Here is a 27,017-nt window from a genome sequence, read left to right as displayed (position 1 = left end):
GTCTATGATGGATTTTAGGCTAATATTTATTTAATGAATGAGGTATAGGCAGAAGCAGTTTTGTATTTGTTTTGTCTTTTCATTTTGTTTGTGGATATCCAATTGTTTCAGCACCATCTGTTCAAACCACTGTGCTTACACCAGAGAATTGCTTTTGTAACTTTGTAAAAAGTCAGTTGACCCTATATGTTTGAGGGCTATTTCTGGGTTCTCTAGGCTGTTCCATTTACCTTGTTCTATTCCCTTGTCAGTACCATACTGTCAAGATTATGCAGCTATTTAGAAATCCTTCATATTGGTAGAGTGATTCTGCCTATTTTATTCTTTTTCAAGTGTGTTATATGCTTTGTTTTGTTTGTTTTGTTTTGTTTTGATTTGTTTGTATGTGTGTGTGTTGGGGGGAAGACTTTCTATGTGAACTATTATATCATCACCAAACAGAGAAATTATTATTTCTTGTTGTCTTATCTGCATGACTTTTCTTTCCTTATTGTTCTTGCTAGAATTTTCCATAATATGTTGACCAGTAACAATGTTGTCACCAGGGGAAAACACTCAGTTTTTCACCATTAAGTGTGATGTTAGCTGTGGCTATTTTATAGATGTGTTTACCTACTTGAGAAAGATCCACTTTATTCTTAGCTTGTTGAGAGGATCTCTTTGTTTTGTTTTGTCTTGGTTTGTTTTCAATCATGAATAGGTACTGAATTTTGTCAAATGTCTTTGTTTTCAATGAAAACGACAATGTGATTTTTTTTTCTTCTTTATTCTCTTTTGGTGGATAGCATTGATTGACTTTCATATTTGAACTGGCTTGCATCTCTGAATTAATACCATCGGTCATAGTGTATAATTCCCCATACATCCCTGAATTCCATTTGCTAATGTGATGTTAATAATTTTGTTGATAATGTGATGTTAATAAGCTTTAAAAAATTAAAGAATGAGAGGGGGAGGGGCAAAGAGAGAGGGAGACACAGAATCCGAAGCAGGCTCCAGGCTCTGAACTGTCAGCACAGAGCCTGATGCAGGGCTTGAACCCACAAACCCTGAGATCATGACCTGAGCCAAAGTTGGACACTTACCCACACAGGCGCCCCAATACTTTTTTTTCTGAATATCAAAAGATCAGTTAAGGGGCGCCTGGGTGGCTTAGTTGGTTAAGTGTTCCCTGCTCACGCTGTCTCTCTCTCTCTCCTAGAAATAAATAAAACATTAAAAAAAAAAAAAGTAGGAGTTAACAGTTATCTAGGAAAAGAACAGAGGAACTAGGCATAGGCCAAGGAAGGTAGAATCTAGAACCTGGAAAGAAAATACTCACTTAAATTCTGCATAGACAAATACTATAACTCATTAATAGTATACATTAATCACAATATTATAATCCATTAATTATAATTCTGTTCTTCTACTGGACAGCAACATGCAGAAGAATGAAACTAGATCATTTTCTCACACCATGCACAAAAATAAACTCAAAATGGATAAAGGACCTGAACGTGAGACAGGAAACTATCAACACCCTAGAGGAGAAAGCAGGAAGCAACCTCCTTGACCTCCACCGCAGCAACTTCTTACTTGACACATCCCCAAAATCAAGGGAATCAAGAGCAAAAATAAACGATTGGGACCTCATCAAGATTAAAAGCTTCTGCACAGCAAAGGAAACAACCCACAAAACTAATAGGCAACCAACGGAATGGGAAAAGATAGTTGCAAACGACATATCAGATAAAGGGTTAATATCCAGAATCTATAAGGAACTCACCAAACTCCACACCCGAAAAACAAACAACCCAGTGAAGAAATGGGCAGAAGATATGAACAGACACTTCTCCAAAGAGGACATCCAGATGGCCAACAGACACATGAAACGATGCTCAGCATCCCTCCTCATCAGGGAAATACAAATCAAAACCACACTGAGATACCACCTCACGCCAGTCAGAGTGGCTAAAATGAGCAAATCAGAGAACTCTAGATGCTGGCGAGGATGTGGAGAAACGGGCACCCTCCTACACTGTTGGTGGGAATGTAAATGGGTATAGCCCCTCTGGAAAACAGTGTGGAGGTTCCTCAGGAAACTAACATTAGAATTCCCCTATGACCCAGCAATAGCACTGCTAGGAATTTACCCTAGGTATACAGAAATGCTGATGCATAGGAGCACATGTACCCCAATGTTCATAGCAGCACTCTCCACAATAGCTAAAACATGGAAAGAGCCTAAGTGACCATCAACGGACGAATGGATCAAGAAGATGTGGTTTATCTATACCATGGAATACTAGGTGACAATGAAAAACAATGAAATCTGGCCATGTGTAGCAACATGGATGGACCTTGAGGGTGTTATGCTGAGCAATATAAGTCAGGCAGAGAAGGACATATATCATATGTTTGCAGGTATAGGAGGATTAGGAGGAACTTAACTGAGGACCATGGGGGAGAAGACTGGGGAAAGTGGTGGAGGAAAGGGAGAGAGGCAAACCATGAGAGACTCTTGAATGCTGAGAAACAAACTGAGGACTGATGGATTGGGGGGGAGGAGGGATGGGCATGGAGGAGGGCTCTTGTGAGGATGAGCACTCAGTGTTATATGGAAACCAATTTCACAATAAACTATTTGTAAAAAAAAGAAAAAATATAGTCCAGTGATGATTAAAAAAATATATATATATATATACAGCAAATCGATATCTTAACAGTAATGAGATTTTCATACATGGACATTTATTTGTCCCTTTATTATTAAATATTTTCTAATAACTTTTATTGAGAATTAAAAGTTTCTATGAATGTTCAATCTCTATATTGTACACCTGAAACTAATCTAACGCTGTATGTTGACTATACTCCAATTAAAATAAGTTTCCATGAATGAATTCCATATCATTGCTCTATTCATTTCTAAAAGGCCTTTATTTTTGCTGATAAAGTTTAAAGTGTGTTTTTAATTATATGTTCTAATTTTAGTTAGAAATACAAATATATAATTGAATTTTTAATTTCAGATTTAAATAAGCAAAATGTGTTACTCTCTTTTTTAAATGTTACCTTCTAAAACAATTTATTAATTAAATTCTAAAATAATTAATTAAATAAAAAATAAATTTATTTTTCCCTCAAAATATTTACCTTCTTACATCCTTGAATTTACAAGTATCTTGTCTTTTTTTGGCATACTGCAATAATTTGGAATATGTAAAATAATGACTAGAAGTGGGATAACAGTCATCTTTTCTCCATCACTGATCTCAAAGAGTAAACATTCAATATTTTCCCATAAAGTATGTTTAGTGTTTTTGTTTTCTTTTTTTAACTAGCCCTTATCAATAAGGATGGTCATTTCTCTTGTTCCATAAAATTTGTATTTATGTGTGAATATTGCATTTTTATCTAGTACTTTTCTACATCTATCAAGATCATCATTTGATATTTTTTCCTCTCTCTTTGTCCTGATAATGTTGCTGATTACATTGGTTAAATGTAGTCTACCACTGACATTGTGAATAAACCATCATAATATACTATTTTTTTGGTTTGTTTGCTGGTTTTATTTGATGTGAGATTTTATTTTCTAATATCTCTGCTTAGAAATTTTGCCTTTAGGTTCATTAGAAAATTTGGAGTACAACTTTACTTTCTTTAATAGCTCTTGTTAGGGTTGAATATTAAGGTGTTGCCAAATGAGAGGGGGAAAGTATTTTCTTTTTCTATTTCTCTAATGGATATTGTGTAACATTTACATCAGTTTTAAATATTTGTTAGAATTAAAAATGAAAGCAGGAGAAACTACATATACATTTGTGGGAAAGTTTTAAGCTACAGATTAAGTTATTTTATGATAAAGGATAAAATATGCATTCTTTATTTGGGAAGTGCATAATAATGTAAACAGTGGCCCAGTCTCTGAGGAGCTCACTACAGTTCTAAGTTCTTTGGGTGAGACTTTATTTTCCAACATTTTGCCCACAGAAAATGTCAAACACAATTATTCTCTTACTAACTTCTTTTAAGAGGTTAATTTTATTTTGAGGGGCACTGGGTGGCCCAGTCCATTAAGCATCTGATTTTGGCTAGAGTCATAATCTCATCGTTTGTGAGTTCAAATTTAAGCCCTATGTAGGGCTCTGCGCTGATAGTGCATAGCCTGCTTGGGATTTTCTCTCTCTTCCTCTCTTTCTGCCCCTCTCCACTTGCTCTCTCTCAAAAATCAATAAACTTTTACAATTAAGGCAGTCAATTTTAATTTCTAGCGCTTTATTTTATTAGTTTGAAAATGGGGGTGGGATCAGAGTTTATGTGGAAGTTTTAGCTTTTAGACCTCACCAGGTATTTATCCTAAACCGCATTTTCTTCTCAGGTCTGCCTTAAAAAGTAAAAACTTTCAGCTTCACAGGTGTTTGTTAGCTTCAGAGATACTTAGCTTGCTTGATTTTGCCTGTTGAAGTTTTCGGCTTGAATATCCCTTTTTTATTTCTAGGAGAGAAACACTTGAGGGTGTTATGCTGAGCGAAATAAGTCAGGCAGAGAAGGACAGATACCATATGTTTGCACATATAGGTGGATTAGGAGGAGCTTAATGGAGGACCATGGGGGAGAAGAAGGGGAAAAATAGTTGGAGAGAGGGAGGGAGGCCATGAGAGACTCTTGAATGCTGAGAACAAACTGAGGGCTGATGGGGTTGGAGAGAGGCAAAGGAGGGTGATGGGCATAGAGGAGGGCACTTGTTGGGATGAGCACTGGGTGTTATATGGAAACTTGACAATGAACTATTAAAAAACAATTACAAGAAAAAATAAAAATAAAAAAGTCAAATATTATTAAACAGAAAATCTTCAATGTGCCCCTTAGTTTGATTATTTCTTTTCTGTATTAATAAATCCACATGTACGGTATCAGCATTTCAGATGCAGTCATGTTGAATATATTAAGCTTCTTTTATTCCTTATTTATTTATACTATTTTCTTATGCGTATTTAAAAAAAATTAATGCTTATTTATTTTTGAGAGAGAGAGAGAGAGGTGGGGAGGGGGGGCACGAGGGAGGGACAGAGAGAGAAAGGGACACAGAATCCGAAGTAGGCCCCAGTCTCTGAGCTGTCAGCACAGAGCTCACTGAAGGGCTTGAATTCATGAACTGTGAGATCATGACCTGAGCCAAAAAGTCAGACATTTAATGGACTGACCACCCAGGCATCACTCTTATGAATATTTTTATATTTTTAAGAAGATATATAAATTAAGGAGCACCTGGGTGGCACAGTCGGTTAAGCATCCGACATTGCTCAGGTCATGATCTCGTGGTTTGTGGGTTCGAGCCCCACGTCGGGCTCTGTGCTGACAGCCAGCTCAGAGCCTGGAGCCTGTTTCAGATTCTGTATCTCCCTCTCTCTCTGACTCTCCCCTGCTTGCACTGTCTCTCTCTGACTCTCAAAAAAAAAAAAAAAAAAGAATATATATAAAATAAATGTTAGGTATAGTTTGGAGGATTTTTTGGTTATTGTTTATTTCAGTTGGAATATAACTATAGTTAATTTTATTGAATACTTTCAATTTTGAAAATAGGAGCTTAAAAACTGTGCCTCTAACCAGAATAAGAAAAACATTCAATATCTTAAAAAGTGGTTGGAATTTAAACTATTCGTGGTATATTTTATCCTATTGTTTCAGTTTAAACATGATATAATCAGAGAACAGTGGCAATATACATTATCTAAATGATGAATCAAATGAGTGTCCTATTCTGAAGTCACTGAGTCTACATGTATCACAGTATATCCCTACTCTAGAAAAAGTGGAAATTGTAGCCATAATATAAACTCAGAATTGAAATAGGAGAAATTGTTAGACTTAGCATTAACCTCCAGTCTAGAAAATGTTAATGTCATTTCAGTTTTCTGGTACTTTATTTTAGAATTACTCCAGTTTGTTAGCACATCAAGTCTACAGTGATTTAAAGCTTAAATCCATGTGAATGAAAGATAAAGATTCTGTGTTTTCACTGCTAGTGTTGGCTCTTGTTTTTTTTTTTTTTTTTTTTTTTTTAAGTGTAAAAGCATGTATGTAATAAGAGTAAATACTGGGATGAATAAAGAAAAGTTAAGTACCCTTGTGTCTTTCCATATCATCATTGATATTTCTATAACCTGATATGGTTCTTGTGGCTTCCATTAGTTAATGATTACTAAAGACGTTTCTCATTACATCCCGCCAGTAGTTTAATGAAACATTAGATTTATTCTTGGATTTCTTTGCCTTGAATTAGTCATCTTAATTTTTCTTTAAATCATCTTCATTAAAAGGCACATTTTGCTTTAGATTAACCCAATTTTCTTATCTGGAACCAATAGAAGTAATTGATTTCTAAGAATTTTCTATATAAATGATGTTATATAAATCCCCACCTCCCCCCATTTGTAGGAGTTGTTGGCTCCTCCATCTTGTTCATGCCCATGCAGTGACCTTTCTCCAGGCTACCTGTTCTAGGCCCCTTGGGGATTAATATATGTCCTGGCCAGATGTGGGAGGGCTTGCTCTGATCCTCCTTAGAGTGCTGCACAGAGGGCTCCACTTGAGATAACAGGTAGAGGTGACTGTGTGCACAGAATAGGCCACTTGATGTACCTAATAGAAATACTCTGGCACACAGATAGTACCACGTTAGGTAACTAACCTCTGACTTCACCACAAAGCTTACTCTATAAAAGCTGTGGATTAAGGTAGAAATGGGGCGGGACAGAAAATGGCTGCATAGCACCAAGTTGTTTGTCTGTTAGATTCCCCCGTCAGTAAGTTACCCTGAATAAAAATCTGGATAAAGGGTAAGGAGTAACTTGCTTTGTTTGTTTTTGTTTTTGTGTTTGTTTGTTTGTTTTTGGTCTTAAAGTGCCTTCTCAGTCTGGAGGTTAGTTTACTGTCCTCCTTCACCTTCTAATGCCATAACAGTTAGGAAATGAAACAATTGATGATCTGTTTGGTCAATAAAACTTCTCCAGGTATTAGTTCTGAGACTGTGTGTACCCAATATTCCATTTGGATAGGGATGATGACTGTAATTGTTATGATGGAATGGATAGGTTTAGAGTATTCTATAATAATTCCAGGTGCTAATTCAAAGAGGAAATGTGATTCTTTCAGTGTGACCAAGTATAAACTCTCTGGCCTGTATTCCTATCAATCCAGAAAACTGGATTCTTGAAGAGACAATTCTATATTCGTTCTATTACCAGAGACACCAGGAAGGGGTTTAGATCTGAAATGGGAAAAACAAACACTAGTGTCTTAATTTCTTACAGGTCTAGAGAAATATTTGCAGATGAAGAATCTGTGTAACTAAATGGCTAGTCTGAAAAATACAAAACAAAATACAAACAAAAATAAACAAAATTATTCTTAATCATAAATCACGAAGTGAATTAATTTTACATGAACTTTGAAAAGAATTCCTCCTTATGTTTTACTCAACCTAAATTCTTCATATTATAATAAAGTACTTTATATTCTCTACTGCATGTTCCTAAACATTTTTGAAGCTGCCAAACCCTTTCTTTATACAATTGTTTTTAGCGTATGTCCAATGTGTCAAATAGAGAAAGGCCAGATACTCTAATGAGAGAGTAGGTAGAAGGCCCAGAATATTTCATGATCACAGCCTGCTCCTTTTTTCCCATAAACCCCTGAGGACATTGCCTGGTGGAATTACTCGGGAGTGAGGAAAAAAGCTAGTACAATTATTTAAAATCCAGTTATCACAATGATTAAGAAGGACACTGAAGAGTAAAAATGGTTAAAGGAGTCATCCTAAGATACTTATTTTTTTCCAGTTTTCCTGAAGTATAATTAGTACACCAGAAAACTGCACATAATTAATGTATACAATTTGGTGAGTTTAGACATATGTATATATAACGTCACCGCCACCACAATCAAGGTAATAAACATCCATCATTTCCACAAGTTTCCTGTGTCCTGTTACTATTTTGTTTGCTTTGTTTTTGTTGTTGTTGTTGGCAAGAACACTTCACATAAGATCCACCCTTTCAATGAAATTTTATTATCTTATTGTTCACTATAGGCACCATATTGTACACCAGATCTCTTATTCATTTGCATAACTATAATTTTATACCCACTACATAACTCCTCCTCTCTCCTCATACTTTCATCCCTTGGTCACCACCATTCTATTATCTCTTTGTGTACATATGAGGATGTTAGATGCCTCACATAGAAGAAATCATTCCGTGTTTGTCCTTCTGTAACTATCTTATTTTCTTATTTCACCTAGCATAATGTGTCCCAAGTCCATTCATGCCATCACAAATTGTAGGATTTCCCTTTTTTATGTCTGAATTATATTACCTGGTATGTATATACCACATTTTCTTCATCTATTCTTGGTTGACAGACATTTGAATTGTTTCCATATCTTGGTTATTGTAAGTAATGTCACACTAAACATGAGAATATAGATATCTCCTCAAGATCCTGATTTAAATTCTATTGGGTATATACTCAGAAGTGGAATTCATGAATAATATGGTAGTTATATCTTTTTAGATTTTTAGGACCTGCCATACCATTTTCCATGGTTGTGGTACCATTTCACGTTCCTTCCGATGGTACACAAGGGTCCTAATGCACAACCTTGTCAATGTTTTGATAATAACAACCTAATGAGCATGAAGTAGTGTCTCATTACAGTTTTGAAATGTCTACTCAGTTCCTTAGCCTATTTTTAATGGGATTATTTGATTTTTGCTATTAGGCTGCAGAAGTTCCTTATATATTTTGGAAAATAACCCTTAGCATTTGCACATATTATCTCCTCATCTATAGGCTGCTTTTTTATGATTATTGTGTCCTTTCGCATGCAGAAGAATTTTAGTTTTAATCTGATGTAGTCCCAGATTGTCTATTTTTGCTTTTGTTGCCTAGACTTTTGATGTCATATCTGAGAAAACATTAATGAAATCAGGGTCAACAATTTTTTCCCTTATGTTTTCTTCTAGGAATTTTTGGTTTCATATTTTACACTTAAATCCTTAATCCATTTTAATGTTTTTGTATAGAGTGAGTGTCGAAATTCATTATTTTAATTTCTTATTTGCATAGAGTTGACACACAATGTTAGATTAGTTTCAGGTGTACAACATAGTGATTCAACATCCTTATACTTTATGCTATGCTCACCTCAAGGGTAGCTACCATTGTCCCCATACAGTGCTATTACAATATCATTGACCATATTCCTTATGCTGTTCCTTTTATCTTCATGACTTATTCATTCCATAACTGGAAACCCATCTCTCTCCTTCCCCTTAATTCATTTTATATTTTTAAATGTGTATTTCGAGTTTTCTCAATACCACTATTTCCCAATATCATACTGAAGAGACTATCCTTTAACCAAGTGTTGGCACCCTTGTCGAAGATCAGATAATCATGTAAGTGTGGGTTTATTTCCGGGCTCTCTCTCCTGTTCCATTGGTCTATTGTTATGCCTTTTGCTATGCGAACCTATTCCACTACACTGTTATGCCATGTTTATTGTTATGCTAGCACCATACGGTTTCGATTACTATTGCTTTTTAATATATTTTGAAGTCAGGAAGCATGTTTCCTAAAATAATACATCCTATAACCTTGGACCCATTAGGATAAAAATAGTGATAAAAATTAAAAATTTTATTTTGATGAATTTTTCTATTTACTTTAATATCTATTATACTGATTAAAGTAGTAGTTCTTTATAAATAAACAACTAATTATTTGCCAGAGATTCATCATTCTTTTTTTTTTTTAATAAATGTTTTTATTTTTATTTCTAGGAGAGAGAGAGACAGCGTGAGCAGGGGAGGGTCAGAGAGAGAGGGAGTCACAGACTGAAACAGGCTCCAGGCTCTGAGCAGGCAGTCAGCACAGAGCCCGACGCGGGGCTCGAACCCACGAAGCGCGAGATCATGACCTAAGCGAAAGTCGGACGCTTAACCGACTAAGCCACCCAGGCGCCCCTAGAGATTCATCGTTCTTGATAATGGAAGTGTGTAGCACATTTCTTTATATATGAAACTTTGAATGCCTTGACCCAGTAATTGCTTTTGGTATAGACTCTTCAAAATGGTTGAATATGGAAGTAAAATAGTCAGTTTATATATTTAAGAGAAATGGAATTTATATATATATATGAAATTAAGACGTATATCTATATATCTGTATATATATATGTATATATATATATACTCACACACAGAGCTTATTTTTCAACTAAATGTCATATTTATATGGTTTTTCTATTGCCACTTGTGCTTTTGGTACCTTATCTAAGTTAAAATTGCCTAGTCTAAGGTCATGTAGACTTATTGCTATATTTCTTTCAAAAAATTCAATATTGTCACTCTTAGATTTAATTCTATGATTCTTTATGAGTTAGAGTTTATACATGTTTTGAGATAGGGTACCAGCTGTATTCTTTTTTCACTTGATATCCAGTTCCTTCAGTATAATTTATTCAAAAGACTATTTTTTACCATTGAATTGTTTTGGCAACTTTGTTGAAAATCAACTGCAATTTTAGTAAAATTAAAAAGGTAAAAATATGTGAATAAAACCAACACTCTGATGAGGTCAATCCAGATCAATGGAGTTAATTAACATGAATTATGCAAAGACACTAGTCTTTTTTCTTTAATACACACAATTAGTGGTGACATCTTTATTTCCAAATAAATTTGTACTAAGTTAGCCAAATGTAGGATGGAAGTATGAATAGTTTAACACTAAAACTTTTTAGGCCTTACTTTTCCACAGAAGTAATTTAATACATTTTCTCAATCTAAAATTAGAGGGTGAAGAGATATATATGGTAATTATTAACTATTACCAATTATTTTTGAGAATAATATTTGAAGAAATATTTAAGATTCCAAAATTATTCATAATTTTAAATAGTTTTCATTTTATTTAAAAATTTTTATTGTTTCTTTATTTTTGAGAGAGAGATAGATAGACTGTGAGTAAGGGGAAGGGCAGAGAGAGAGGGACACAGAATTAGAAGCAGTTTCCAGGCTCTGGCTGTCAGCACAGAGCCAGAGAAAGGCTCCTACCCATAAACAGTGAGATCATGACCTGAGCTGCAGTCAGAAGCTTAACTAACTGAGCCACCCAGGCACCCTTATTATTTTCATTTTAAAAAGGCTGTACTTTTGAATTCTAAATGAAAGACTGACATTAAATATTGCCTGAAGGATATTTTTGATAAGATTTGTTCTTATATATCACATGGAGTCTGGAGGAATTCACTCATCCACTTAAATGCTGATTGTCACTAAAAGAACAAAGAATTTATGTCAGAGTATTTTTTGGACTCACTAGCTTCCAGAGAAGAACAAACCATTATCTGCAGGCTACAAGTGAAAACGATTTATCTGGTTCCTTGTATCCAAACTATATTTCACAGTTCATGAGACTCAAATGAGAGATAGTTTTCAATAGAAATGGTGCTAGGATTTTCTCATAGTTAAAAAAATATAGGTGCATAGTGGGCAGGGGTGCTAAAAAAGAGAAGATTTTTCAGGGCCCTGGGTGGCTCAGTCGGTTAAGCATCCATCATGATCTCATGGTTTGTGAGTCTGAGCCCCACATCAGGATCTGCTGACAGCTCAGAGACTGAATCCTGCTTTGGATTCTGTGTCTTCCTCTCTCTCTGTTCCTCCCCTGCTCGTGCTCTGTCTCTGTCTCTCTTACAAATAAATAAACATTAAAAAAATAAAGACAGAAGTGCTATAAAATCATCTATCATATAAGTAGAGACATAAAATTAGTTATTTTGAATTTTATAAGAGGCAGATATCATGTTAAAAATGCTGGCACTACGTCCTGGAATAAAAAATAATAGAAAGTCACTATCTTACCAAATGCCACAGTTATTCATAATATAATAAAAACAGATCATAATCAGACATTTTTATGGAAATTTCTTTTTGATAATCTCCCCTTTCCTAATAACAAAAATGTATGTTTGAAATCAAATAAACATGTGAACTGCTAAGTATATATACATATTGTTAAGTACTAAATTGAGTCACTTCAAAATTGTATGTTGAGGCCTTAAACCTGGATTGCATTTGGAGGTAAGGCTTTTAAAGAGGTAACAGCTATTAAAAGATATCTTATGGGTGGGACCCCAATCCAATATACTGTGTGCTTGTAAGAAGAGGAAGGGACACAAGAGATGGATGTGCATGGAGAACAGGCCAGGTGTAAGGACACAGAGAGAAGACAGCCACACAGAAGCCAAGGAGGTAAGGTTTAGGACAAACAAAACCTCTGACACCTTGATCTTAGACTTCCGGTCTCCACAACTGTGAGGTAATAGATTTCTGTTGGTTAAGTCATCCAGTCTGTGGATTTTTTTCAAGGCAGTCCTAGCATACTGATGCACATATGAAAAGAAAAAAAGTGATTATATGAAAGAGAAGAGAAACTTAGGGGATGTTACTATATTAGTCTGCTAGGGCTGCTATAACATAACACCCCACCATATGTCTTAAACAAGGGAAATTCATTTTCTCACCATTCTGGAGGCTGAAAGTCTAAGATCAATCTGTTGGCAGGTTTGGTATCTCCGGAGGCCTCTCTGCTTGGCTTGCAAACGGTAACCTTCTCCCTGTCCTCACATGGTGGTCTCTCTGCACATGTACAGGCTTGGTGTCTGTTTCTGTCCTAATCCCCTCTTCTAATAAGGACCTCAGGTATACTGGATTAGTGTTCACCCTGACACCCTACTTTAGCTTAGTTATCATTTTAAAGACCCTATCTTCAAATACAGTCACACTTCTGAGGTACATTAGGTTAGAATTTCAACACAGAAATCTGGGGAAGATACAATGCAGCCCATAACTGTTACCTTCATATAACTTTTTGTCCAAAAGGAGTTAAAAATGGAGTAAAATGAATATTTTAATTTTGAATTTCTAGTCTAATAGAAAAACTACATTTCAAATATCAAATTGCTAAATTGGAAACGTACACTTGCTCACATTCTTTTCTTCATATTCTCTAACAAGGGTGGGGTGCCTGGCTGCTTCAGTCAGAAGAGTATGTGACTCTTAATTTCGGGGTCGTGAGCTTAAGTCCTACACTGGGTTTATAGATTACTTTAAACACACAAACAAACAAAAGTTATTATGTAACAAGGTGTTTATTACTAATAAAATGACAAAGTAGATGTGTACAATTTCATTACCTGATACCAACATTTCTGAGTCTTAGAACACTAGACATGATAATGTTTCTATAGTTTCTATCCTGGATGGTTGAGCTTTTACTATCATTTTTGTTTCACATTTTTGTTTGTATTAGGAAAAATTATAAAATATATATAAAATAAATAAAGCATATGTGAACCTGAAAGCTTCTGACAATTAACTTTTACTTGATTTATATTATTTCAACTATCACTAACCACTTAATATTTTTTTTTAATGTTTTATTTATTTCTAGGAGACAGAGAGAGACAGCGTGAGCAGGGGAGGGTCAGAGAGAGAGGGAGTCATAGACTGAGACAGGCTCCAGGCTCTAAGCTGGCAGTCAGCACAGAGCGCGACGCGGGGCTCGAACCCACGAACCCCGAGATCATGACCTAAGCAAAAGTCGGACGCTCAACCGACTAAGCCACCCAGGCGCCTCAAACCACTTAATATTTTTAATCAAATTTCAAATATTGTCAGAGTCCATCCATGAGTGTCTCTTTAAAGTAAAGGTTATTAGAATTTTCTATTTTTTCTCAAACCACAAAATCATAGTATCATGTTCCCACTGATCCACTTAAGATAAAAAATTCTATTTAAATAGATGGGATATTAAAGTAATTATATGATTTACTTGAACTCAAATTATGAAATGTGTTAACATTGTCTGATTAATACTTTTGAGAAATTGTTCAATGCATCACCTATAAACAAAATAAAAATTAGAAGAAATATATAATGTTCTGGTAAATATTCAGGTAAGTTATTTAGCTCTAGAATAAAGTGTATCAAGCCAGAATTCTGTGAGGTATCACTAAGGGTTGTACAAGGTAAGATGAATGAAAATAAGTCAATTATTTACTTCTGTATTAATGCAGAATTAAGAAATTGAGATTGAGAAATCTCATTAACAAGTTCATTAAAGGTTTTCTAGCACTGCTTGCTAGTGTCCAGTGGGACATACTCACTTGACTGACTCAATTCTAGATCAAATAGGAGTAGCCATTGATAATCAGTGAGTGTGATATTGCAAGAAGACATTAGACTTTCCTTCTGGAAGAAACTTTTTAACCTCTCAGTGTAGGCTGCTGACTGACTGACTTACTGAACTGAAAATGTTCCCTTCTGCAAAACTGCATTAATAGTAATAACTATTTCATAAGGTGCTAAATGGTGTAATTTTCAAAAGTACTTAGTATAATGTTGGATACATAAGATATTTAATGAGGGCTTTAGGGGCGCCTGGGTGGCTCAGTCAGTTAAGCGTCTGACTTTCGCTCAGGTCATAATCTCACGGTTCGCGGATTCCAGACCCTCATCGGGCTCTGTGCTGACAGCTAGCTCAGAGCCTGGAGCCTAATTCAGATTCTGTGACTCCCTCTCTCTCTGACCCTTCCCTTCTCAAGCTGTCTCTATCGATTTCTCAATAATAAATAAAACATTAAATTAAAAAAAAATGAGGGCTTTAAATGAATACAAAATTTTATTAAGATGGTGGATCCAAGGGTCAGACTGCTTGCAGCCCCTCCTCTTAAACAATGTAGTATGTTGCTTTTTAATAAAATTATAATATGTTACATATAATAAATCATATATGTTTTTTAAAGTCCTTTATATTCTTATTTTTCTCTGTAGCATTATATTATTCATGTATCACATCTACTTTTTAATAATTGTATACAGTAATAAAAAGATTAAGATGCTTTCTTCTGAACTAAATTATTTACAGAGAGCCAAAATGCTGTATTGAAGGTTACAGAATATAGAAGTTCTAAATTGCATTGAAGCTTTCATAAGCCAGTGGTTATAATGAACAACAGAGACTCCACAAAACCATTCACTCACAAGAGGAAAAATGGCACTGATTGGATTAGAAGTGGAAAGACTAATACATTTTTGTCCTTAAGGATTAGAAGAAAAATGATTCTCTCAACCCTGCAAGTGAGCACAACAAGCAATCCGAAAGCATTATTTGTGTGAGGCGGTTTGTAGAATCTGTTTCATTTGTCACTAAAAGTAGTGGTTGAGGTTCAGGAGCGTTTGAGTTATGGTTCAGCCTCAGGGGCAGTGGTCACATATTCAGAGCAACACCCCAGGTTTAAAGGTGATTCACATCCTGAGAAACACTCAGCATCATCTTCTACCCCAAACTATCAATCCTTAAATTGCATCCTATTTTTAAGAGGACATAAGGTTAGATCACTTAGAAAGTTTTTAAAAGAATTATATATACAATGTGTTTTTGAATATATATATAGAAATATATACTTATGTAAAAAACGTATACCTATATATGAACATTTTTTCATATGACAGCTGTTAAAGTTTTTGGTGAATGATTAAATGATAACTATATCAGTGGGATTTTACATTTATGCATACTTACTTGTTAACTTTGAACTCGAGACTTGACGGCATGTAAAAGCTGTTTCATTTCTAGGTAAATGGTATCAGGAGCTGTTTGGCAGACTGTAAGAAGGAAAAAAAATATCTCCCTCCTAATCACAGAAGTTAGGAGGTTGCTGAAGCACAGCAAAAACTAGAAAAGGAAAATTTATATAGTTAGAAAAAAAGTCTCAGCAATTTGTGCATGATATCTCCCACTATGGTTACAAGGTTACTGCATATAGGGGCGCCTCGGTGGCTCAGTTGGTTAAGCGTTCGACTTTGGCTCAGGTCATGATCTCCCGGTTTGTGGGTTCGAGCCCCGCATTGGGCTCAGAGCCTGGAGTCTGTTTTGAATTCTGTGTCTCCCTCTCTCTCTGACCCTCCCCTGCTCATGGTCTCTCTCTCTCTCTCTCTCTCTCTCTCTCTCAAAAATAAATAAAACATTAAAAAAAAAGCTTACTGCTTATAGAAACACAAGTTTCAGGATACTTACCATAAGATTTCAAAATAATTAAAAAATAATTAGATGATTCTTTGGTTACCCTTGTAGCACCAGTATCTAATATAGAACGAGGACTGCATCAACCTTCAAATGGATAATGTCTCCCTATATCATAGATCATTAAAATGACTTCAAAAATTTTTATATATTTTCTTCTTAATTTTTTAATGTTTATTTATTTTTGAGAGAGAAAGAGAGAGAGAGAGAGAGAATGCAAGAGGGAGAGGGGCAAAGGGAGAGGCAGATAGAATCCAAAGCAGATTTCAGGCTCTGAGCTGTCAGCACAGAGCCTGGTTTGGGGCTTGAACTCATAAACCGTGAGATCATGACCTGAGCCGAAGTCAGTGCTTAACCGACTAAGCTACCCAGATGCCCCTAAATATTTCCAAATAAAATAGTTTTGCTTATATAAACAGTAAGCCAAGTGAAGAAAACTACTGTCAAGAAGCAAATCTATGCCAGCCTATTTACATGTGTCAAGCACTGCTTAAGACTATGTTCTATGATTAGGCTTATAGCTACTGTGCTGTGTTTGGAAGAATTCTAAGATGATCCTGCTGCCCTCCTCTATTATAGGAGCCTTTGCAAAATTCACTTCCCTCGAGTTGTGGACAAGACCTGTCAATATGACAGAATATTCACTTCTTTGATTAGGATATGTTATATGGCAAAGATGATAAGATGGTGCTTAGTGTTTCCCTACAACAACTGATTTTCCAATTCTCTAACATCAACTGGGTGTGTTAGAATTCAAATCAATTCTGGCATTGAATACTTAGAATTAGCTCAATAAGGGATCCATCACACAAGATTGCCCAACTGCATAGCCAGCTTTGAGTGGGGTCCCCAGGTGACCTATACTTCTGTCCAGCTGACTACAGTCAGGGATTCCCATAAACCCACATTATGTTTCATAATTTGTTAGAGTAACTCACAGAACTCAGAAAAGCACCATATTTATGGATACAGTTTTATTATAAAGGGTAAAATTAACAAAGATAAATAGGGACATCGAGTCAGGTCCACAGGGTCTTGTGCACAGGAGCTTCTGGCTTCCATATCAGTGGAGTCAACGTACATAATCATCCTGCAAGTACCATCCCAAAAGCTTCCCCAAATCTTGTCATTCTGACTTTTTTTTAAAATAAAATTTCTTTACGTAGCAATAATTGCATTGATCACTGACTCAATCTTCCCCAGGGATTGGGGAGTGTAACTGAAAGCTCTAACTCTCTAATCATGTAGTGAATATTTTTGGGAATCAAACCCCATTCTGAAGCTATCTAACCCCCTTCCCCACCACACACACGCGTGCGCGTGCACATACACACACACACACACACACACACACAATTGAATCATCTCATTAACATAAAAAAGAAACTTCTATCACTCAGGAAATCCTGAGGATTTTAGGAGCTCTGTATCAGAAACCAGGGAAAACCAATATATATTATGTATATTATGCTACAGAGAGTCCCCCTTTAATAATTATGTTTCTTATATGAGAATCTCATAGGAGACTGAAATAAGAGATTCTCCAGCTGGCCTTGAAATGGTGTGTGAGTTCTAGGAGCTGACAGCCAGTAAGAAAGCAGGGACCTTAGTCCTGTAACTCCAAGAAAGTGAATTAAGCTAACAGCGAATGGACTTAGAAGAGATTTCTGGGCCTTCCTGGTATCAGAGCCTTGGTTTAATACCCTTGATTTTACCCTAACTGAGACCCTGAGCATAAAACTTAAGTAACCCCTGCCCAGAATCCTGACCTTAGGAAACTAAAATTAGATTTATGTTCTTTTAAGCCACTCTATATGATATTTTTTTATATAGCACTAGAAAACTAATTTACCTCTCCTCATGGAATTCATATTTTATTGGGAGAGGCAGATAACAAATACCTGAGCAAGAGCTAATAATGCAATTTTAGGCAAAAAGTGCTTCAAAGGACAGTATAGGTTGGGTGTAAGAAGGGTATAGTGTCTCAGGGGAAAGAGGCCACCAGGAGATCATTGCAAGAAGCCTCAAGTTCCTGCAATGGAAGTAAACTCATTAAGCTGCAGGGAAAGCCATAGGGGCACAGAGCAGAACAAAATGAAGTGAAGAAAATTTGGTGGTGGGGGAGGAGTCTGGACATGGAGGAAGGGAATAGATAATAAAAACTCAGGACAAGCATTTATTTTTCCTGTTTTAGAATTCTTTCAACTGTTTAAGTAATCTCTTCTAAAGAGTTTTTAAAGTATTGATCGCTTGGGAGAATTTTGATAGCCTGTTTAATATTTTCGAACTCTACCAATATATTTATTTTTCTAACTATCCTTCAATCAGTGTTGTTGATGTCTTTTATTTTGACACACAGTGGTCTGTTTAATAGCTATACCCAACTTTACATACAACTGTAAAGAAGACTCTGATATGTATATACATAAGAAGTCAATGACAATGGGTGACATTTTGTTTACCTGAGTGAAGTTTGGAATCAGCAATGGTTCTGTGTTTCTGATTTCTCATGCATTAGATCATTGGGATTTATTCTGTTTTTGTTATTATTTATTTAGAATTTTATTCACATAAAACCTAGGATTATGTAGCTGAGGTACAGGTGTGCAAGTGCATCTGGCTCTAGGGTCCCAGACTCCGTTGACCACTGGCTGCTGACACATCCAAAGGCAGAAAGGCAGATGGTGGTGAAACAAGAAAGGAACTTATCTCCATGAGGCAAACACTGAGAAGATAGCAGATTAGTGTCTCAAAACCTTCTCTAAAACTAAATATACTTCTAGATTTATGTAAGGAAAATTTGGGACAAAGGTCAGTGGGTACATACAGATGGACAGTAAAGGTCAGGTTGATCATTCTCTTGGGCTCAATCACTGAGGCCTTGCAGGCTCAGGATAGTCCCTATTGCTTAAGGGTGTAGTTTCCCTTCTCATTCTGGAATGCTTTGCCTTCAGAGTGTTCTCCTGAACGAAGGGACAAGCTAGAAAAGAGAATCCAACTGAAAAGTCTGAGGTCAAAATGGAAGCAGAACCCAAGTTCGCTTTCAATTTCATTAACGGTTATCATTTGATTATAATAATCTTTAGTGACAGCCGGTTTGCACCAGCTCATGCAAGTCCATTGTGAGCATTACTTCCCAACTCAGTGTTCAGTTAAGTCATGTTGATAGCCTAAATTTGTCTTGGGTGAAAATAGTTAGACCATCAAATCAGTAAATATATTATTTTATTCCTCAGAGATCCAGTTGTTAAACTTTACCAGCATACCAGCAATCCAATATATTAGTGACACGCTGATTAATAGAAATTTTAACAAGAATTTCTCTGTAAATTATCAGCTTATTTTATCTTTTTATTACTCACAAAATACTTTTTAAGAAAAATAACTTTGTTCCAATTGCAATTTATGCATGTGAAGTTATTTATATGTATATCTTTGTTGGTCACAATGTCATAAAATTTAATTTGTATGTATAAGCAGTTAATTAAACAATAGTTTATTCTGAATTAAAATTAATATAAATTTATCGTATTCAATTATATTTACTAATTAGAAAATTCTTCTCTTCACGCCGTCTTCCTAGTCCCCAAATCAATTATCATTCAGGAACATAGTAGAGCTTTCACCTTGTAGGTAATTGGTGATGGAAAATAAAAAGTCTACAATGTCCTAAAATTGTTCTGTCATATTAACTGCAAAGGAAAATATGCCTAGTTCCACAGCTAAACACAAGAGAAACATAGAGAAATATATATATGTATATCCATATACATATATATGTATGTATTTAAAACCTTAAAAACACAAAAATAAACCTTACATTTGTATCTCAGTGAAATACAATAAAAAAATAGTAATATGATGATAGTTATTTCTGTACTTTATATAAACTATATATAGAGTATCAGCCTAAAATAAAAAATATAAAATTATGATACATGATGTGGGTATATCTAAATACTATCTTGTTTATAGTAGTTCATTTTCCTCCTCAAATAACTGCAGATTTTGTCCATTTATATGTTTTCACTTCAAAAACTTTTATATCCAATTCTTTCCAGAAATTTATATTTTGGAGGCTTGCACCAATTTCTGCCCAGGAAAACAATGAAAAGAATCAGATTGTAACTTTTATTTTTCAGTTTTTTTCCCCCTGCCTATCCCAACTTCTATTACTTCTGATATAAAAGAAAACTATTCAATCCCTTTGGAATAAGCAGTGCAAAACAGCTGGCTAGCATTAAATGTACATAATCAAATCATAAGTCATTTTATACACACTCCATTCCTTTTCTCTGATTCTTAAAATACATTTGGTTATTTACTGTCCAGAAGATAAAACATTTTGTCAATTTTTTGGATAGTCATGAAAATCTCTATAATAATGTCACTGATTATTTCATATATTCCAAATAAGTGTTACTAATTAGTTGCAATATATGAACGTTATTCATTCTTTTATGGACCAAATTAAATATTCTGTAGAATTTTTTTCTTTTCATCTTAAAAATATTTTACCATTTCATTTTCCAAGTGGAGGATATTCTTAGGACAATGCTAGTAATAATTTTTCTTTCTTATATTATGTGTAAGGGAGAAAAAAAGCAAAATGTGTTATTTATGAGGACTATTCTAAACATGATGTTTCATGTTTTGTCTTTAGGGTAAAAACAGAATAATGTGATGAGAGAAACCATAAATTCAAGATTATATAATTAGGAAATTCATGTACGTTTTTACTTAGTGTTCATTGAAACATATAGACAATAAAAATACAAACTAAGGGGCGCCTGGGTGGCTTAGTCGGTTAAGCGTCCGACTTTTGCTTAGGTCATGATCTCGCGGTTTGTGGGTTTGAGCCCCACGTCGGGCTCTGTGCTGACTGCCAGCTCAGAGCCTGGAGCCTGTTTCAGTCTGTGACTCCCTCTCTCTCTGACCCTCCCCTGCTCACGCTGTCTCTCTCTCTCTCCTAGAAATAAAAAAAAAAATACAAACTAAAATTAAAACACTTAATATGATAAGATTCATAGATGAGTTTAAAAGCAATGTATTTTTTCCAGGTACATCTGTAATCTTTGATATTAGTTGTTAATAACTGAGTAATTTCAGGACTATACTTTAAGGTAGGTAATGTTGTGAGGAATAATCTTAAGAATTCCCTGAGCTTAAGAGTTCCCTGAGCTTGCACTGATGAGCCAGCAAGGCATAAAGAAATAGAAAGCCACAGGATGAATGCGAACAAGATTAGGTAAACAGCAAAGGCCCCCAGTATAGGACAAAGGTATAAGAATAGGAAATCTCTGGAAGTATGCATCCAAGAAGAGGTAAACAAAATTAGGTATTCAGGGCAGAAGCAACCCTGTCCACCCCTACCCTCACTCCTAACTAGTACAATAGCAGAAAGTTGCTTTCAAAGGAAGGAAGGCCCAAAATAGGAAAACAGGTAAACAGGGCTATAGACATCAGCAGGGTGAAGTTGCCTAGAGAAGAGCTAATTAGCAAAAGATAGGTGCCTTGTTGACCCTGAAGTAGCATGCTCTGCCTTTTTGTCCACTAGTCAAGTTTAGGTAAACAGAAGTGAGGGTCTCACATCTGCTGTAAATAACTATCTGCCCTGTACCAGGACTTTGTTTTGTATTGACAAACCCCTAACACTGCATTTCCTCAAAACTCCCTTTGCCTCACACCCATGAGTTAATATTCATGATTTCATTGTCTCTTTTTGCATGTCCATCACCCTTGTAAGCCTTCTGATCCTAATAAAAACAGAGCAAGAACCCTTACCCTACTCGGGGGCTCTTGTCTCCTCCGGGACATTAGCCATCTCTCGTATGTTAATCCTGCATCCGCTCTCTTGCTGGACAAGAGATATCTCCAGACCCAGAGTCTAGGACATAATATTATAATTTATCATTAATCATAGAGCAAAACTGAAAATGAAAAAGGGTGCTTAAATAAAAAATAAGGATACGTTTGCCATATTGATTAATGGAAAGTGGTTTTAACTTTTTAGTTCCTAGATCATTTGGAACTTTATCCCTGACCTTCATTTTGTCAAAATTATTTCCTTATATTGTTTTCCATTTTTATTTCTGTATGATTTAGATCATCTGAGGATTATTTTTGGTGAATTCTGTATTATAGTGGATTACATAAATTTTAGGTACAATGACTAATTGCTACCAAAACATTTACTAAAATGTACATACTTTGCACAATATTATAAAATGTTTCTTTAAACTTTATATCCACAAGTGATAAGCTCCAAAGTAATCTTGAAAATGAAAAGCAAAGCTGGAAGCATCATAATTCCAGACTTTAAGTTACATTGTAAACCTGTTAGTGATCAAGGCAATATGATACTGGCACAGGAATAGACACATAGATCAACGAAACTGAATAGAAAACTCAGAAATGAACCCACAACTACATGGTCAACCAATCTTCAACAAAGTAGGAACAAATATCGAATGAGAAGAAGACAGTCTCTTTAACAAATGGTGTTAGCAAAATTGGACAGCAACATGCAAAAGAATGAAGTTGAATCACTTTCTTACACCATTTAGTAAAATAAATTCAAAATGAATTCAAGACCCAAGTGTGAGACTTCCAACCATAAATATCCCAGAGTAGGTTACAGGCAGTAACCTCTTTGACATTGGTTGTAGCAACTTTTTTCTAGGTATGTCTCCTGAGGCAAGGGAAATAAAAGCAAAACTAAACTATTGACACTTCATCAAAATGAAAAGCTTCTGCACAGTGAAGGAAACAATCAACAAAACTAAAAGGCAACCTATGGAATGGGAGAAGATATTTGCAAATGACATATCTGATAAAGGGTTAGTATAAAAAATAAAAGACTTATAAAACTCAACATGCAAACAATGAATAGTCAAGTTTAAAAATGTGCAGAAGACATGAATAGACATTTTTCCAAAGAAGACCTATGAATGATATGGATATTCAGACACATGAAAAGATGTTCAACATCACTGATCATCAGGGAAATACAAATTAAAGCTACAATGAAATACCACCTCATACCTGTCAGAACAGCTAAAATCAAAAACACAAGAAACAACAGTGGAAAAAAAAGGAACATTTTTGCACTGTTGGTGGGAATGCTAACTGATGCAGCCTCTCTGGAAAACAGTGTAGAGATTCTTCAATAAGTTAAAAATAGAACTACCCTATGATCCAGAAAATGCATTGCTAGGTATTTACCCAAAGAATATAAAAATACTAATTCGAAGGAATCCCTGCATTCCAATGTTTATAGCAGCATTATCTATAATAGGCCAATTATGGAAAGAGCCCAGATACCCATCAACTGATGAATGGATAAAGAAGATATTGCAATTATATGGTTGGAGCTAGAGAGTATCATGTTAAACGCAATCAGTCAGAGAAAGACAAATACCATATATTTACATTTATATGTGGAATTTAAGAAACAAAACAAATGAACAAAGGGTAAAAAAGAGAGAGAGAGGCAAACTAAGAAAGAGCCTCATAAGTATAGTTATCAGAGAGGAGCAGGGTAGGCAGGTGTGTAAAATAGGTGATGGGAAATAAGAAGTACACTTGTGAAGAGCACCAGATGTTGTATGGAAGTGTCAATTTACTATACCGTACACCTGAAACTAGTAGTACACTGTATGCTAACTGACTGGAATTTAAATTAAAACTTTAATAACTAACTATAAAAAAAAAACCCCAAAAACAAGAGGCTTCACCAAATGGAGGCAGGAATGCAGATGCTTGGGCTCCCAACAGAAATATGCAGACAGCAAGGCTGACCGAGGGGGCTGAGCACTTGACTGAAACTTTCTCCAGGAACAGTGTATTAGCTGTACATCGAGTCTGGTGTGGGGGAATAGCTCTGCCCTGGGGGAACTTCCTGGGAAAGCCTTTGTCGAAGTAACCGCTTGAGCTAAAATCGACGCATTGGGAAAGCCTTTGTAAGTGGCTGGGGTCAGACCTGAAAAATCACACATGAGATTTTTTTTCTGAAAAGAATTTTCTTTTTATTTCTTTAAATTTTTATTTATTTTGAGAGACAGAGAGAGCAAAGGAGGGGCAGAGAGAGATCGGAGGAGAGAGAGAATCCAGGATGTCAGCACAGAGTCTGACTGATGCAGGGCTCAGACCCAAGAATCCTGAGATCATGACTTGAGCCGAAACCAAGAGTCAGGCGCTTAACTGACTGAGCCACCCAAGCGTCCTCTGGAACCAAATTTCAAAATGAGAATATTTTTAAAAATACAATATTTTAGCTATCAAATTCAATAACTGTGTGTACACATACACACACCTTATTGTGTGACTATATACAAACAATTTTTATATATAAAAGAGAGAAACAAAAGACCATATTAGTTTTAGACTAAGTTATTAAATGCTACTTTTGTTGAATACTAGGTAAGACTACTGAAAAATATACATATCACATCCACAAACTTATGTGAATGATAACTTTTATATGTGTAGATATATGTGGCTGTTCATTTTCATTAGCAATGAATGATACAACTCAAAATAGTTTGGAAGACACATTTTAGTAATTGCCTTCAGCATTTGTGTCTCATTTTGGGGAAAATCCCTTTCTCAGTGATAGCCAACTTAACTGATTTTTTGATATTCAGAAAAAAAAGTATTGGGGCCCCTGTGCGTAAGTGTCCAACTTTGGCTCAGGTCATGATCTCAAGGTTTGTGGGTTCAAGCCCCGCATCGGGCTCTGTGCTGACAGTTCAGAGCCTGGAGCCTGCTTCGGATTCTGTTTCTCCCTCTCTCTTTGCCCCTCCCCCTCTCATGCTCTGTCTTTGTCTCTCAAAAATAAACATTTAAAATTTTTTAAAAAAAGAAAAAGTATTATAAGGCAATTATAATCTGGGTTACTGGATCATTTATGACCGGTTTTCAAATTTTATCTTACCTCAGATCCTTTCTTCAAAAATATTTAAAAAAATGAGTGAATGTTTTAAATAGTGCTTTTTCTCCAGCATGAAGGACTACTTAAAAATTCAAAATTCCTTTAAAATATAAATATTGGCCTAGTTTTTAAAAGCATATTTATATTCATCCAAACTGCACTACAGTAAATGCATTACACAGTATATCCTAATACATTGCAAAGTAGGAGAGGTACTGATGCTTCAAAAATGCAGTTTTCAATCAACTTGAGAATCCAGTTAGATTTTGTATCAAACTAGCTCTATGGATTTAAGTCATCTACCTGTCTTCTTTTTGCTAGTAACCTGTGATTAAGAAGAGCCAAATATAAGTTAGATAATTATTGGGATGTCCGGGTGGCTCAGTAAGTTAAGCATCCAACTTCGGCTCAGGTCATGATCCATGGCCCATGGGTTCGAGCCCTGCTTCGGGCTCTGTGCTGACAGCTCAGAGCCTGGGGCCTGCTTTGGATTCTGAGTCTCCCTCTCTCTCTGCCCCTCCCCAGCTTGTGCTCTGCCTCTTTCTGTCTCAAAAATAAATAAATGTTAAAAAATTTAAAGAAAAATAAATGTTAGATAATTAGAATTAGGGGTATAGTTTATGACCACAGGACTGTGTAATTAAATAGACTGATAGTACTTTTTCATGTTATTTTTTAATAGAGATGAAAGGCCTATACCCTATAATACATAAAGTGCACACATGCACAAATACATATGTATTACCTGATTCCAAACATAAATGTGTGTATTTATCTTTTATGGATAATTTAGATTATATTTAAATAGCTGAAGAGTTAAAAATAATAAACCAGAATATGTTTCTTATTACATATGCATGTGAGATAGTCCTCACAACATTTCTTTTATAATTTTTATTGAGGCAAAATTCTCATAACATAAAATTATCCATTAACTATTTTATTTTATTTTATTTTATTTTATTTTATTTTATTTTATTTTATTTTATTTTATTTTTTAAGTTTATTTTGAGAAAGAGAGAGTACAAGGCAGGTAGGAGCAGAGAGAGGGGGGAGTGAGAGAATTCTAAGCAGGCTCTGTACTGTCAGCACAGAGCCTGACACAGGGCTTGAACTTGCAAACTGGAACCATGAGATCATTACCTGAGCCAACACCAAGAGTCAGACGTTTAACCAACTGAGCCACTCAGGTGCTTCATTAACCATTTTAAAGTATCGCACGTCATGGCATTTAGTACATTCACCATATTATATAACCATCACCTCTACCTAGTTGTGAAACACTTTCATCATCCCTAAAAGAAACAAAGGAGTCATTACTCAGTTCTCCTCCCCTAAGCTCCTGGAAACCATTTGTCTACCCTACGTTTCTGGGGATTTAGTTCTGAAAGTTTCGCATAAATGGGGTCCTACAATGTGTGACACCCCGTGGCGTCTTTCTTTAGGCATGTTTTCAAGGCTCCTCTTCATTGTAGCCTAGCAGCACTTCGTTTCTTTGACAGCTGAATAATATTTAATTGAATGGGTTTACCACCATTGTTTATCCACTCATCCGTTGATGGACATTTGATGTGATATCACCTCTTGCTATTGTGATTACTGCTGCTATGAAAATTTATATAAAACTACTTGTTTGAGCATCTGTTGTCTATTATTTTAGGTGTACATGTAGGAGTGGAATTATAGGGCTGGATAGTAATTCTATGTTTAACTCTTAAAGGGACTGCCAAGTGGCTTTCCACAGTGAGTGCCCAATTTTACGTCCCAACCAGCAAAGTAGAATGTTCTAGTTTTTCACAACTATGCCAACACTAGTTATTGTGTTTTTTAAAATATTTTATTTATTTTGAGAGAGAGGTAGAGAGAGCAGGGAAGGTGCAGAGAAAAGGAGAGGCAGAGAGACAGAGACAGAGAGAGTCAGAGAGAATCCCAAGCAAGCTCT

Source organism: Hyaena hyaena, unplaced genomic scaffold (genome assembly GCF_003009895.1).
Source record: "Hyaena hyaena isolate Hyena2069 unplaced genomic scaffold, ASM300989v1 scaffold_1492, whole genome shotgun sequence".
NCBI lineage: Eukaryota > Metazoa > Chordata > Mammalia > Carnivora > Hyaenidae > Hyaena > Hyaena hyaena.
Note: the sequence above shows the minus strand (reverse complement) of the source record.